Raw genomic sequence first — 14,909 nt, forward strand, 5'->3', positions numbered from 1 at the left:
CAACCCCAAGTATTGATCTAGGCCAATTTTGGTATATTTCATGCCACCATTTCACCGTCAAATGCGATCAAATTAAAAAAACGTTAAATTTTTCACAATTTTAGGTTTTTCACTGAAATCATTTACAAACAGCTTGTGCAATTATGGCACAAATGGTTGTAAATGCTTCTCTGGAATCCCCTTTGTTCAGAAATAGCAGACATATATGACTTTGGCGTTGCTTTTTGGTAATTAGAAGGCCGTCAAATGCCGGTGCGCATCACACGAGTATTATGGCTAGCAGTGATGGGGTTAATTATGTAGCTTGTAGGGAGCTTGCAGGGTTAATTTTAGCTTTAGTGTAGAGCTCAGCCTCCCACCTGAAACATCAGACCCCCTGATCCCTCCCAAACAGCTCTCTTCCCTCCCCCACCCCACAATTGTCCCCGCCATCTTAAGTACTGGCAGAAACTCTGCCAGTACTAAAATAAAAGCTATATTTGTTTTTTTTTTTCTTAGCATATTTACATATGCTACTGTGTAGGATCCCCCCTTAGCCCCCAACCTCACTGATCCCCCACCAAACAGATCTCTAACCCTCCCCCTCTGCCTTAATGAGCGCCATCTTGGGTACTGGCAGCTGTCTGCCAGTACCCAGTTTAGTAAAAAAAGTGTTTTTTTTTATTTAATTGCCCTTTTCTGTAGTGTAGCTTCCCCCCCCCCAGATCAACCCCCACCCTTTCCAGATCCCATAGGCCTAGATTTGGAGTTCGGCGGTAGAAGGGCTGTTAACGCTCCGCTGGCTTTTTTCTGGCCGCACCATAAATTTAACTCTGGTATCGAGAGTTCAAACAAATGCTGCGTTAGGCTCCAAAAAAGGAGCGTAGAGCATTTTTACCGCAAATGCAACTCTCGATACCAGAGTTGCTTACGGACGCGGCCAGCCTCAAAAACGTGCTCGTGCACGATTCTCCCATAGGAAACAATGGGACTGTTTGAGCTGAAAAAAAACCTAACACCTGCAAAAAAGCAGCGTTCAGCTCCTAACGCAGCCCCATTGTTTTCTATGGGGAAACACTTCCTACGTCTGCACCTAACACTCTAACATGTACCCCGAGTCTAAACACCCCTAACCTTACACTTATTAACCCCTAATCTGCCGCCCCCGCTATCGCTGACCCCTGCATATTATTATTAACCCCTAATCTGCCGCTCCGTAAACCGCCGCAACCTACGTTATCCCTATGTACCCCTAATCTGCTGCCCTAACATTGCCGACCCCTATATTATATTTATTAACCCCTAATCTGCCCCCCTCAACGTCGCCGACACCTGCCTACACTTATTAACCCCTAATCTGCCGAGCGGACATGAGCGCTACTATAATAAAGTTATTAACCCCTAATCCGCCTCACTAACCCTATCATAAATAGTATTAACCCCTAATCTGCCCTCCCTAACATCGCCGACACCTACCTTCAATTATTAACCCCTAATCTGCCGAGCGGACCTCACCGCTATTCTAATAAATGTATTAACCCCTAAAGCTAAGTCTAACCCTAATACTAACACCCCCCTAAGTTAAATATAATTTAAATCTAACGAAATAAATTAACTCTTATTAAATAAATTATTCCTATTTAAAGCTAAATACTTACCTGTAAAATAAATCCTAATATAGCTACAATATAAATTATAATTATATTATAGCTATTTTAGGATTAATATTTATTTTACAGGCAACTTTGTAATTATTTTAACCAGGTACAATAGCTATTAAATAGTTAAGAACTATTTAATAGTTACCTAGTTAAAATAATAACAAATTTACCTGTAAAATAAATCCTAACCTAAGATATAATTAAACCTAACACTACCCTATCAATACATTAATTAAATAAACTACCTACAATTACCTACAATTAACCTAACACTACACTATCAATAAATTAATTAAACACAATTCCTACAAATAAATACAATTAAATAAACTAGCTAAAGTACAAAAAATAAAAAAGAACTAAGTTACAAAAAATAAAAAAATATTTACAAACATAAGAAAAATATTACAACAATTTTAAACTAATTACACCTACTCTAAGCCCCCTAATAAAATAACAAAGCCCCCCAAAATAAAAAATTCCCTACCCTATTCTAAATTAAAAAAGTTACAAGCTCTTTTACCTTACCAGCCCTGAACAGGGCCCTTTGCGGGGCATGCCCCAAGAATTTCAGCTCTTTTGCCTGTAAAAAAAAACATACCATACCCCCCCCCCAACATTACAACCCACCACCCACATACCCCTAATCTAACCCAAACCCCCCTTAAAGAAACCTAACACTAAGCCCCTGAAGATCTTCCTACCTTGTCTTCACCATCCAGGTATCAACGATCCGTCCTGGCTCCAGCATCTTCATCGAACCCAAGCGGGGGTTGGCGATCCATCATCCGGTGGCTGAAGAGGTCCAGAAGAGGCTCCAAAGTCTTCCTCCTATCCGGCAAGAAGAGGACATCCGGACCGGCAAACATCTTCTCCAAGCGGCATCTTCGATCTTCTTCCATCCGGTGCGGAGCGGGTCCATCTTGAAGCAGGCGACGCGGATCCATCCTCTTCTTCCGTTGTCTCCCGACGAATGACGGTTCCTTTAAGGGACGTCATCCAAGATGGCGTCCCTCGAATTCCGATTGGCTGATAGGATTCTATCAGCCAATCGGAATTAAGGTAGGAATTTTCTGATTGGCTGATGGAATCAGCCAATCAGAATCAAGTTCAATCCGATTGGCTGATACAATCAGCCAATCAGATTGAGCTCGCATTCTATTGGCTGTTCCGATCAGTTTATTTAATTAATGTATTGATAGGGTAGTGTTAGGTTTAATTATATCTTAGGTTAGGATTTATTTTACAGGTAAATTTGTTATTATTTTAACTAGGTAACTATTAAATAGTTCTTAACTATTTAATAGCTATTGTACCTGGTTAAAATAATTACAAAGTTGCCTGTAAAATAAATATTAATCCTAAAATAGCTATAATATAATTATAATTTATATTGTAGCTATATTAGGATTTATTTTACAGGTAAGTATTTAGCTTTAAATAGGAATAAGTTATTTAATAAGAGTTAATTTATTTCGTTAGATGTAAATTATATTTAAGTTAGGGGGGTGTTAGTGTTAGGGTTAGACTTAGCTTTAGGGGTTAATCCATTTATTAGAATAGCGATGAGCTCCGGTCGTCAGATTAGGGGTTAATAATTGAAGGTAGGTGTCGGCGATGTTAGGGAGGGCAGATTAGGGGTTAATACTATTTATGATAGGGTTAGTGAGGCGGGTTAGGGGTTAATAACTTTATTATAGTAGCGGTGCGGTCCGCTCGGCAGATTAGGGGTTAATAAGTGTAGGCAGGTGTCTGCGACGTTGAGGGGGGCAGATTAGGGGTTAATAAATATAATATAGGGGTCGGCGGTGTTAGGGGCAGCAGATTAGGGGTACATAGGGATAACGTAGGTGGCGGCGCTTTGCGGTCGGAAGATTAGGGGTAATTATTTTAAGTAGCTGGCGGCGACGTTGTGGGGGGCAGGTTAGTGGTTAATAAATGTAATACAGGGGTCGGCGGGGTTAGGGGCAGCAGATTAGGGGTACATAAGTATAACGTAGGTGGCGGTCGGCAGATTAGGGGTTAAAATATTTTAATCGAGTGGCGGCGATGTGGGGGGAGCTCGGTTTAGGGGTACATAGGTAGTTTATGGGTGTTAGTGTACTTTAGGGTACAGTAGTTAAGAGCTTTATGAACCGGCGTTAGCCCAGAAAGCTCTTAACTCCTGCTATTTTCAGGCAGCTGGAGTTTTGTCGTTAGAGCTCTAACGCTCACTTCAGAAACGACTCTAAATACCGGCGTTAGGAAGATCCCATTGAAAAGATAGGATACGCAAATGGCGTAGGGGGATCTGCGGTATGGAAAAGTCGCGGCTGAAAAGTGAGCGTTAGACCCTTTAATCACTGACTCCAAATACCAGCGGGCGGCCAAAACCAGCGTTAGGAGCCTCTAACGCTGGTTTTGACGGCTACCGCCGAACTCCAAATCTAGGCCATAGATTATTTATTTAATTTTTTAAATGTTTGTTTTTTTTTACTTCCAGCTGCTTTCCAGACCAAGGACGTACGCCACACGTCCTCGGTCATTAACTGTATTTTTTTTTTGAGGATGTGTGGCGTACGTCCTTGGTCGTTAAGGGGTTAAGGGATGTCATTTCAAGATGGTGTCCCTTGAATTCTGATTGGCTGATAGAATTCTTTCAGCCAATCGGAATTAAAGTTGAAAAAATCCTATTGGCTGATGCAATCAGCCAATAGGATTGAGCTTCACTCCTATTGGCTGATCCAATCAGCCAATAGGATTGAACTTGCATTCTATTGGCTGTTCCAATCAGCCAATAGAATGCAAGCTCAATTCTATTGGCTGATTGCATCAGCCAATAGGATTTTTTCAACTTTAATTCCGATTGGCTGATAGAATTCTATCAGTCAATTGGAATTCAAGGGACGCCATCTTGGATGGAACCCCTTAAAGGAACCTTCATTCTTCAGTAGAAGTCAACAGAAGAGGATGCTCCGTGCCGGATATCTTGAAGATGGAGCTGCTCCACGTCGGAAGGATGAAGATAGAAGATGCCGTCTGGATGAAGACTTCTGCCCTCCTGGAGGACCACTTCTTGCCGCTTGGATGAAGACTTCTCCCGGCTTCATTGAGGATGGATGTCCGGTCTTCAAAAACTGTAAGTGGATCTTTGGGGGTTAGTGTTAGGTTTTTTAAGGATTTATTGGGTGGCTTATATTTTAAGCTAAGGGTTTGGGCTGAAAAAGAGCTAAATGCCCTTTTCAGGGCAATGGGGAGCTTAGGTTTTTTAGGTAGGATTTTACTTGGGGGGTTTGGTTGTGTGGGTGGTGGGTTTTACTTTTGGGGGGTATGTTATTTAAGACAAATCTATATTGATATCTGATTTCTCTATCAGGAAGGGTAATTTGAACCCTATCGACTAAATATAGTTATATACTGTTCTTAATAGGTCACCCTCAGATCTATGAGCATAACAGGGTACTTAGTCCAACAAGGTACCCGCGGTTTGGTGTGAGACTGAGTGGTAAGATGCAGTAGCATATATAAATATAACTGGGTATTAACTCAAATCCTTACATTTGGTTGTGTGGGTGGTGGGTTTTACTGTTGGGGGTTGTTTGTATTTTTTTTTACTGGTAAAAGAGCTGATTTCTTTGGGGCAATGCCCCACAAAAGACCCTTTTAAGGGCTATTGGCAGTTTAGTTTAGGATAGGGTTTTTTTATTTTGGGGGGCTTTTTTATTTTGATAGGGCTATTAGATTAGGTGTAATTAGTTTAAATAATTGATAATTTATTTTTTATTTTGTGTAATTTAGTGTCTATTTTTTTGTAATGTAGTTAATTGTATTTAATTAATGTAATTTATTTAATTGTAGTGTTATGTTACGTGTTAGTGTAAGACAGGTTAGGTTTTATTTTACAGGTACATTTGTATTTATTTTAACTAGGTAGCTAGTAAATAGTTAATACTATTTACTAACTAGTCTACCTAGTTAAAATAAATACAAACTTGCCTGTGAAATAAAAATAAAACCTAACGGCTAGATTTAGAGTTTGGCGTTAGCCGTCAAAACCAGCGTTAGAGATTCCTAACGCTGGTTTTGGGCTACCGCTGGTATTTAGAGTCTTGTAAGGGTCTAACGCTCACTTTGCAGCCGCGACTTTTCCATACCGCAGATCCCCCTACGCCAATTGCATATCCTATCTTTTCAATGGGATCTTCCTAACGCCGGTATTTAGAGTCTTGGCTGAAGTGAGCGTTAGAAATCTAACGACAAAACTCCAGCCGCAGAAAAAAGTCAGGAGTTAAGAGCTTTCTGGGCTAACGCCGGTTCATAAAGCTCTTAACTACTGTGCTCTAAAGTACACTAACACCCATAAACTACATATGTACCCCTAAACCGAGGTCCCCCCACATCGCCGCCACTCTATTATAATTTTTTAACCCCTAATCTGCCGACCGCACACCGCCGCCACCTACATTATCCCTATGAACCCCTAATCTGCTGCCCCTAACACCACCGACCCCTATATTATATTTATTAACCCCTAATCTGCCGCACCCAACATCGCCTCCACCTACCTACAATTATTAACCCAGACCTCACCGCTACTATAATAAATGTATTAACCCCTAATCCACCTGACTCCCGCCTCAATAACCCTATAATAAATAGTATTAACCCCTAATCTGCCCTTCCTAACATCGCCGGCACCTAACTTCAAGTATTAACCCCTAATCTGCCGATCGGACCTCACCGCTACTCTAATACATTTATTAACCCCTAAAGCTAAGTCTAACCTTAACACTAACACCCCCCTAAATTAAATATAATTTAAATCTAACGAAATAAATTAACTCTTATTAAATAAATTAATCCTATTTAAAGCTAAATACTTACCTGTAAAATAAATCCTAATATAGCTACAAAATAAATTATAATTATATTGTAGCTATTTTAGGATTAATATTTATTTTACAGGCAACTTTGTATTTATTTTAACCAGGTAAAATAGCTATTAAATAGTTAATAACTATTTAATAGTTACCTAGTTAAAATAATTACAAAATTACCTGTAAAATAAATCTTAACCTAAGTTACAATTAAACCTAACACTACACTATCAATACATTAATTAAATAAAATACCTACAATTACCTACAATTAAACCTAACACTACACTATCAATAAATAAATTAATTAAATACAATACCTACAAATAAATACAATTAAATAAACTAACTAAAGTACAAAAAATAAAAAAGAACTAAGTTACAAAAAATTTTTTTTTTACAAACATTAGAAAAATATTACAACAATTTTAAACTAATTACACCTACTCTAAGCCCCCTAAATAAAAAAATGCCCTACCCTATTCTAAATTAAAAAAGTTCAAAGCTCTTTTACCTTACCAGCCCTTAAAAGGGCCCTTTGCGGGGCATGCCCCAAAGAATTCAGCTCTTTTGCCTGTAAAAAAAAAATACAACCCCCCCCCAACATTAAAACCCACCACCCACATACCCCTAATCTAACCCAAACCCCCCTCAAAAAAAAATAACACTACCCCCCTGAAGATCATCCTACCTTGAGTCATCTTCACTCAGCCGAGCCACCGATGGAACTGAAGAGGAGATCCGGAGCAGCAGAAGTGATCCTCCAAGCGGCGCTGAAGAAGTCTTCCATCCGATGAAGTGATTCTCCAAAACGGCGCTGAAGAAGTCTTCCATCCGGGCGATGTCATCTTCCAAGCGGGGTCTTCAATCTTCTTTCTTCCGGATCCATGTTCATCCCGCCGACGCGGAACATCCATCTTCACCGACGACTTCCCGACGAATCAACCAATAGAATGCGAGCTCAATCTGATTGGCTGATTGGATCAGCCAATCGGATTGAACTTGAATCTGATTGGCTGATTCCATCAGCCAATCAGAATTTTCCTACCTTAATTCCGATTGGCTGATAGAATCCTATCAGCCAATCGGAATTCGAGGGACGCCATCTTGGATGACGTCCCTTAAAGGAACCGTCATTCATTGGGAAGCCGTCGGTGAAGATGGATGTTCCGCATCGGCGGGATGAACATGGATCCGGAAGAAAGAAGATTGAAGATGCCGCTTGATAGAAGACTTCAGCCGGATCATGGACCTCTTCAGCTCCCGCTTGGATGAAGACTTCAGCCGGATCATGGACCTCTTCAGCTCCCACTTGGATGAAGACTTCAGCCGGATCATGGACATCTTCAGCCCCGCTTGGATCAAGACTTCAGCCGGATGATGGATCTCCAGCCCCCGTTTGGGCTTGGATGAAGACGTCGGAGCCAGGACGGATTGGTGAACCCGGTGTGGTGAATACAAGGTAGGGAGATCTTCAGGGGCTTAGTGTTAGGTTTATTTAAGGGGGGGTTTTAAAATTATGGGCTTTATCAAGATATCTTTATCTTGATAAAGCCCATAAGAGGGCGAAACGCGTTGTTGTGTTGGCAGTGACACTCTTTGGCATTTACTATATGCAACCATCTACATATCTTGGATTCCTTAACATAACCCGGGTTATAAGCATTGGAACTTTTTGGAAGAATTAACTAATGATTTGTGGTCTGAAGGAATTTTAAATATGCACCACAATACCTATCTATCTATAACACCATTCTATACCCTTGCGTGCATAAGCACTAAGTGCAGGATGTGTGTGAGGATCCTATCCGTGGAAACTAGAAGCAAGCGCAAGATTTGGCCTCTTTTCCTTACCGGAACTACATCCAGTGACGTCAGACGCCAAAAAATCCCAGTCGGATCCACTCGAGGAGGATACCGAGTAGGGAAGGTGAACTTCACCACACCAGGAAATTTTGGGTAATGTACATTGCGAAGAAAGTTGGCTGAATAACCATTCACGATTTTGGGTTATAAATCCTCTTAAGGAAGTGTATAACATTTATAGTTGGTCGGCAGCTAAACTTGGATTTGATTGGCAGCTTGGTGGTTATTTGTCTATCCCAACAACGGACTTTATCTATTTTTACTGTTTTTTACCTACTTTATTTTAGAGACCTGTGATGTTTTTCTAAACAAGTGTGCAATTTTCATGAACATAGCGGTCTTTATATAAAGATTTTTAGATTAATGTTTGGTATATGATAACTTTTTTAGAGTCTAATCAGTGCAGTATTTTTAGTACTAATCAGTGCATATTATATGTTTTACCAATTTGGGGAGACATCCCTTTTATGTGCTATATGTGTTTTAATAAATGTATTTAATCTCTAAGTGGTGACACCTTTGGCTTTTTTAGCGCCTCCCTTATATTTTCTTTTGTACATGTTAGGGTGTTAGGTGCAGAGTTAGGAAGTGTTTCCCCATAGGAAACAATGGGGCTGCATTAGGAGCTGAACGCTGCTTTTTTGCAGGTGTTAGGTTTTTTTTCAGCTCAAACTGCCCCATTGTTTTCTATGGGGGAATCGTGCACAAGCACGTTTTTGAAGCTGGCCGCTTCAAAAAGCGTATTGAGAGTTGCAATGGCGGTAAATATCCTGTACGCTCCCTTTTTGGAGCCTAACGCAGCTCTTCTGTGAACTCTAAATACCAGCGGTATTTAAAAGGTGCGGGGGGAAAAAAGCCAGCGTTAGCTACGCGGGTCGTTACCGACAAAACTCTAAATCTAGCCGTAAGATAGCTACAATGTAACTATTAGTTATATTGTAGCTAGCTTAGGTTTTATTTTATAGGTAAGTATTTAGTTTTAAATAGGAATTATTTAGTTAATGATAGTAATATTTATTTAGATTTATTTTAAATTTTTTTATTTTATTTATATTTTATATTAACCCTTTGAGTGCTAAGCACTTTCCCACCTGGGTGCTAAGATTTTTTTAATGTTTTTTTTTTTTTTTTTACTTTTTTTTTATTTTCTTCAGACCCCCAAGACTTACTGTTGGAAAGGGTAGGCGATTACCTTTCCAATAGTGGGTCTTGGGGGTCTGTAGCTGCTTAGGTGCCTGAGATACAGGCTTCTAAGCAGCATGCCCCCTGCTCCTATACTTAACATTGTTAAGTATAAATAAAGTTGTGCTGTGACGTCATCACGTTATTGCGAGTGATGTCACCACGCAAAACGGGAAGCCCCGGCAATGCCTGTAACTCTACAGGCACGATTGCTGGGGTAGGAGCGGGTGGGAGCCCCCAGATCTCCCTCAAGGTGGGAGAGTGCTAGCAACGGCGCTGAGCCGTCGTTAGCACAAGAGTGGGAAACTCTGCGACGGCTCAGGGCCGTCGTTAGCACTCAAGGGGATAAAGTTAGTGGGTGTTAGGGTTACACTTAGGGTTAGGTTTAGGGGTTAATAACTTTAGTATAGTGGTGGCGACGTTGGGGGCGGCAGATTAGTGGTTAATAAGTGTTGGTCAGTAGCAACAACACTGGGGGTGGCAGATTAGTGGTTAATAAGTGTAATGTAGGTGGCGGCGATGTTAGGGGTGGCAGATTAGGGGTTAATAAGTGTAGGTAGGTGGTGGCGATGTCGGGGGCGGCAGATTAGGGGTTAATAAGTATAATATAGGTGTCGGGGATGTCGGGGGCGGCAGATTAGGGGTGTTTAGACTCGGGGTTTATGTTAGGGTGTTAGGTTTAAACATAAGTTTTCTTTCCCCATAGAAATCAATGGGGCTGCATTACGGAGCTTTAAGCTTCTTTATTGCAGGTGTTAGGCTTTTTTTTAGCCGGCTCTCCCCTCTGATGTCTATGGGGAAATTGTGCACGATCATGTAAAACCAGCTCAAAGCAGCGCTGGTATTTGGGTGCAGTATGGAGCTCAACCCTGCCATATTGCCTGCTAACGCTGGGCTTTTGCAAACCTGTAATAGCAGAGCTATTGAGAGGTGAGCGGTGGAAATAAATTGCAAGTTAGCAGCGAGCCGCTCATAGAGCAAAACTCGTAATCTAGCCGTAAATAAATAGTATACCTATATAAAACTAAAAACAAAGTAACTTACCTGTGAAATAAAACTTAAGCTAGCTACAATATAACTAATAGTTATATTGTAGCTATCCTAGGTTTTCTTTTTATTTGACAGGTAAGTTTGTATTTATTTTAACTAGGTAGACTATTTAGTAAATAGTTATTAACTATTATTTACTAACTACCTAGTTAAAATAAATACAAACTTACCTGTGAAATAAAAGTAAAACATAATCTGCCTTACACTAATACAAAATAAAAAAAACTACCATTACAAAAAATAAAAAACACTAAAATTACAAAAATATAAAAACTACCATTACAAAAAATAACAAACGAAATTATCCGAAACAATAAAAATTATTCCTATTCTAATACCCCGTTTAAAAAAAACAACAAAAAAAAAAACCAAAATAAAAAACCTAATCTATAATAAACTACCAAGGGCCCTTAAAATGGCCTTTTGTAGGCCCTTAAAAAGGCCTTTTTGTAGGGTATTGCCCTAAAGAAATCAGCTCTTTTTCTACAAAATAAATACAAACCCCCCTGACATTACAAACCCCCACTTCCCCAAACCCACAAAATAAAAATAAAGTTAAACCTAATCTACCCATTGCTCTGAAAAGGTCATTTGTATGGGCATTGTCCTTAAAATGGCATTTTGCTGCCCATTAAAAATAAAAAATGGCTATTCTAAAAACAAAAATACACCCCAAAAAGAAAAAAAACATTACACAAAATAACAAACAAATTATTAAAAATAATAACAATTATTCATATTCTAATACCCAGTTAAAAAATAACCCACCCCAAAATAAAAGATACCTAATCTATAATAAACTACCAATAGCCCAAAAAAGGGCCTTTTGTAGGGAATTGCCTAAAGAAATCAGCTCTTTTTTCTAAACAAAAATACAAAGACCCACTAACATTACAAACCCCCCCCAAACTCACAAAATAAAAAAAACTATTTAAAAAACCCTAATATACCCATTGCCCTGAAAAGGGCATTTGTATGGGCATTTCCCTTAAAAGGGCATTCAGCTTTTTTTAAGAGTGCCCATTACCCTAATCTAAAAAAAACACACCCCAAAATACCTTAAAAAAAACCCTTGAACAATCTTCATCCTGGCGGCTCCATCTTCATCCATCGTGGGACCGGCATCTTCTTCATCCCTACGGAGGCGGGGCGGCGATGCAAACAGCCAATAGGAATGAGAGCTGCTTAAATCATATTGGCTGATTTGAACAGCCAATAGGATTTAAGCAGCTCTCATTCCTATTGGCTGATTCAAAATTTTTCAGTCAATAGGAATGCAATAGTACCCCCAGTATAAAAGGGGTACCTTGCATTTCAATCCTTAGTGTGTGGCGAACTATCACATGAAGAGGACCTCCACGTCAGATCGATGGACCTCTGCCTGGACCTCCGCCTCCGCAGGGATGAAGAAGATGCCGGTCCCTCGATAGATGAAGATGGAGCTGCCTGGATGAAGATGGACCTCCGTCTGGACCTCCACGCATCGCCACTCCGCCTCCTCATGGATGAAGAAGATGCCAGTCCGGTGATGGATGAAGATGGAGCCGCCTGGATGAAGATGGAGCCGCCGGGATGAAGATCATTCAAGCAGGACTTCAGCAACTGTGAATACCTAAGGAGTGGTTAGGTTTTTTAAGGTTTTTTTTAAGGTTTTTTGGGGTGGGTTTTTTTAGATTAGGGTAATGGGCACTCTTAAAAGAGCTGAATGCCCTTTTAAGGGCAGTAGAAGAACTAAATGCCCATACACATGCCCTTTTCAGGGCAATGGGTAGATTAGGTTTTTTTAGGTAGTTTTTTTTTTATTTTGTGGGTTGGGGGGGTTTATAATGTTAGTGGGTCTTTGTATTTTTGTTTAGAAAAATAGTTGATTTCTTTAGGGCAATGCCCTACAAAAGGCCCTTTTAAGGGCTTTTGGTAGTTTATTATAGATTAGGTTTCTTTTATTTTGGGGTGTTTTTTTTTTTTTAAATGGGTATTAGAATAGGAATAATTGTTATTATTTTGGATAATTTGTTCGTTATTTTGTGTAATGGGTTTTTTTTTTCATTTTGGGGTGTGTGTTTTTTTAGAATAGCCATTTTTTTATTTTTAATAGGCAGCAAAAGAACTCAATGCCAATACAAATGCCCTTTTCAGGGTAATGGGTAGATTAGGTTTTACTTTATTTTTATTTTGTGGGTTTGGGGGGGTATACTGTTAGGGGGTGTTTGTTTTTCTTTTGTAGGAAAAGAGCTGATTTCTTTAGGGCAATGCCCTACAAAAGGCCATTTTAAGGGCCTACAAAAGGCCCTTGTAAGGGCCCTTGGTAGTTTATTATAGATTTGTTTTTTTTATTTTGGGGTGGTATTTTTTTTATAAATGGGGTATTAAAATAGGAATAATTTTTATTGTTTTGGATAATTTTGTTTGTTATTTTTTGAAATGGTAGTTTTTTTATTTTTTGTAATTTTAGTGTTTTTTATTTTTTGTAATGGTAGGTTTTTTTATTTTGTAATGTTAGGTTTTAGTGTAAGGCAGGTACTATGTATGTAGTATCCCAAGCGCTAAAAAGACAGCCTAAAGCTCACTACCAAATAAGTCCCCTAGCGGACTACAAGAAGGAAACAGTGGAAAAGGTATGGAGTGAGCGCTAAAACAAGCTTAATAGGCCAATAGGATGAAGAAGTGCACTAAAATGGTTCAAATGGGCTAGAACGATATAATGCTGATCTCAATAAAATGGACAATTTAATATGCATATAAACAAAAATAGGTAGTAGACGTGGATAAAGTTAAAATACTTAACATTAGCATGGATCCATGTAATGACTAAAACAGGTGTACAACAACGGTAAAAACAGTAATAAAAACAGTGATAACAGACAGATAAGAAGTCAGTGAGATCCTCTGCGAATTAGGTCAGAGGTCTCTTTCTATGTGTAGATGTAATTGCGAATAGACACAGTAGAAACAATAATAATGGTGTCTGAGTGATAAAATGCAATAAGTGAAAAAATGCAATAATGGTTGGTGAAAATTCAATTACAATTGGTAAAAAACAAAAAAAAAAAATCCCAAATATGATTCAAAGTTCAAAGTACAAGTGAGAAAATAAACAGTGACCAAGGGTGATCCAAATCAGATAAATCAACAATCCATAAAAACCATATGTTGAAAAAATTAGTGGTGTAAAGTGTCAGTCCAAAAATCCATATATAAAAAGTGATCCAGAAACAAAACAGAAATGGTGATCCAAAAATTGCAGATAATAGTTCAAAAGTAGAATCCAAGGTAATATAAAAATAAAAGTCTATGTAGAAAAACCTTCCATATCAAAATGTGTTGTGGAGAAATGACACGTGAAAAACAAAACGTTGGTACAATAAATACACAAAAATTGATAATAAACAAACGATCCAAACCTGTGAAAAGACAGAAACAAAAAATAGTGCAATAAAGTTTGTTACGCTTTAGAAGGTATGAAAATAAGCTCACCAGTATGTCTGTGTCAACGCGTTTCGGCCTATCTTAAGGCCTTTCTCAAGACTTCCTATCTGTCTGTTTATCACTGTTTTTATTACTGTTTTTACCGTTGTTGTACACCTGTTTTAGTCATTACATGGATCCATGCTAATGTTAAGTATTTTAACTTTATCCACGTCTACTACCTATTTTTGTTTATATGCATATTAAATTGTCCATTTTATTGAGATCAGCATTATATCGTTCTAGCCCATTTGAACCATTTTAGTGCACTTCTTCATCCTATTGGCCTATTGTCAGGGTTACTGCTTGCTAATGATCTGTCCCTTTAAGAGCCTCCTATATCAAGCACTTTCCCCCAGCATTCATTGCTGGTTAATTGAGAAAGGATTCACAGCACAAGCGTTACACTGAGAGTTTTCCTCACTCTCCAACAGCCTCATAAATTCTTATTTGAAGAGTTACTGATAACATCTCTTATTTTTCATTCCTACATCTAGCAGCTCTTCTACTCAATTCAACACTGGAAGATATTTCATACTATAAGGAAATCAAACTAACTCGACATCAAACCCTGAAGCATTTACAAGGTAACAGGATTCAAGCAGCTTCATACACAGCACAGCAAGTAGCGGTGACGTCATCAGCTGCAGCCGCAACCGCTCTCCCTCTGAGTACCACGCTGCTGTTCATAACAAACGGACAAGTAACAATTCCTGTGTTCTCAGGTCAGACCTAATTATTTTATTATTAATCGTTATCCTTACTTATTTTGATGAACTTTACCTGCCTAATTAAGGAATACTATATTTTACGTTACTGCTTAATTTGAACTGTTTGCATTATCAAATGC

Source organism: Bombina bombina, chromosome 6 (assembly GCF_027579735.1).
Source record: "Bombina bombina isolate aBomBom1 chromosome 6, aBomBom1.pri, whole genome shotgun sequence".
NCBI lineage: Eukaryota > Metazoa > Chordata > Amphibia > Anura > Bombinatoridae > Bombina > Bombina bombina.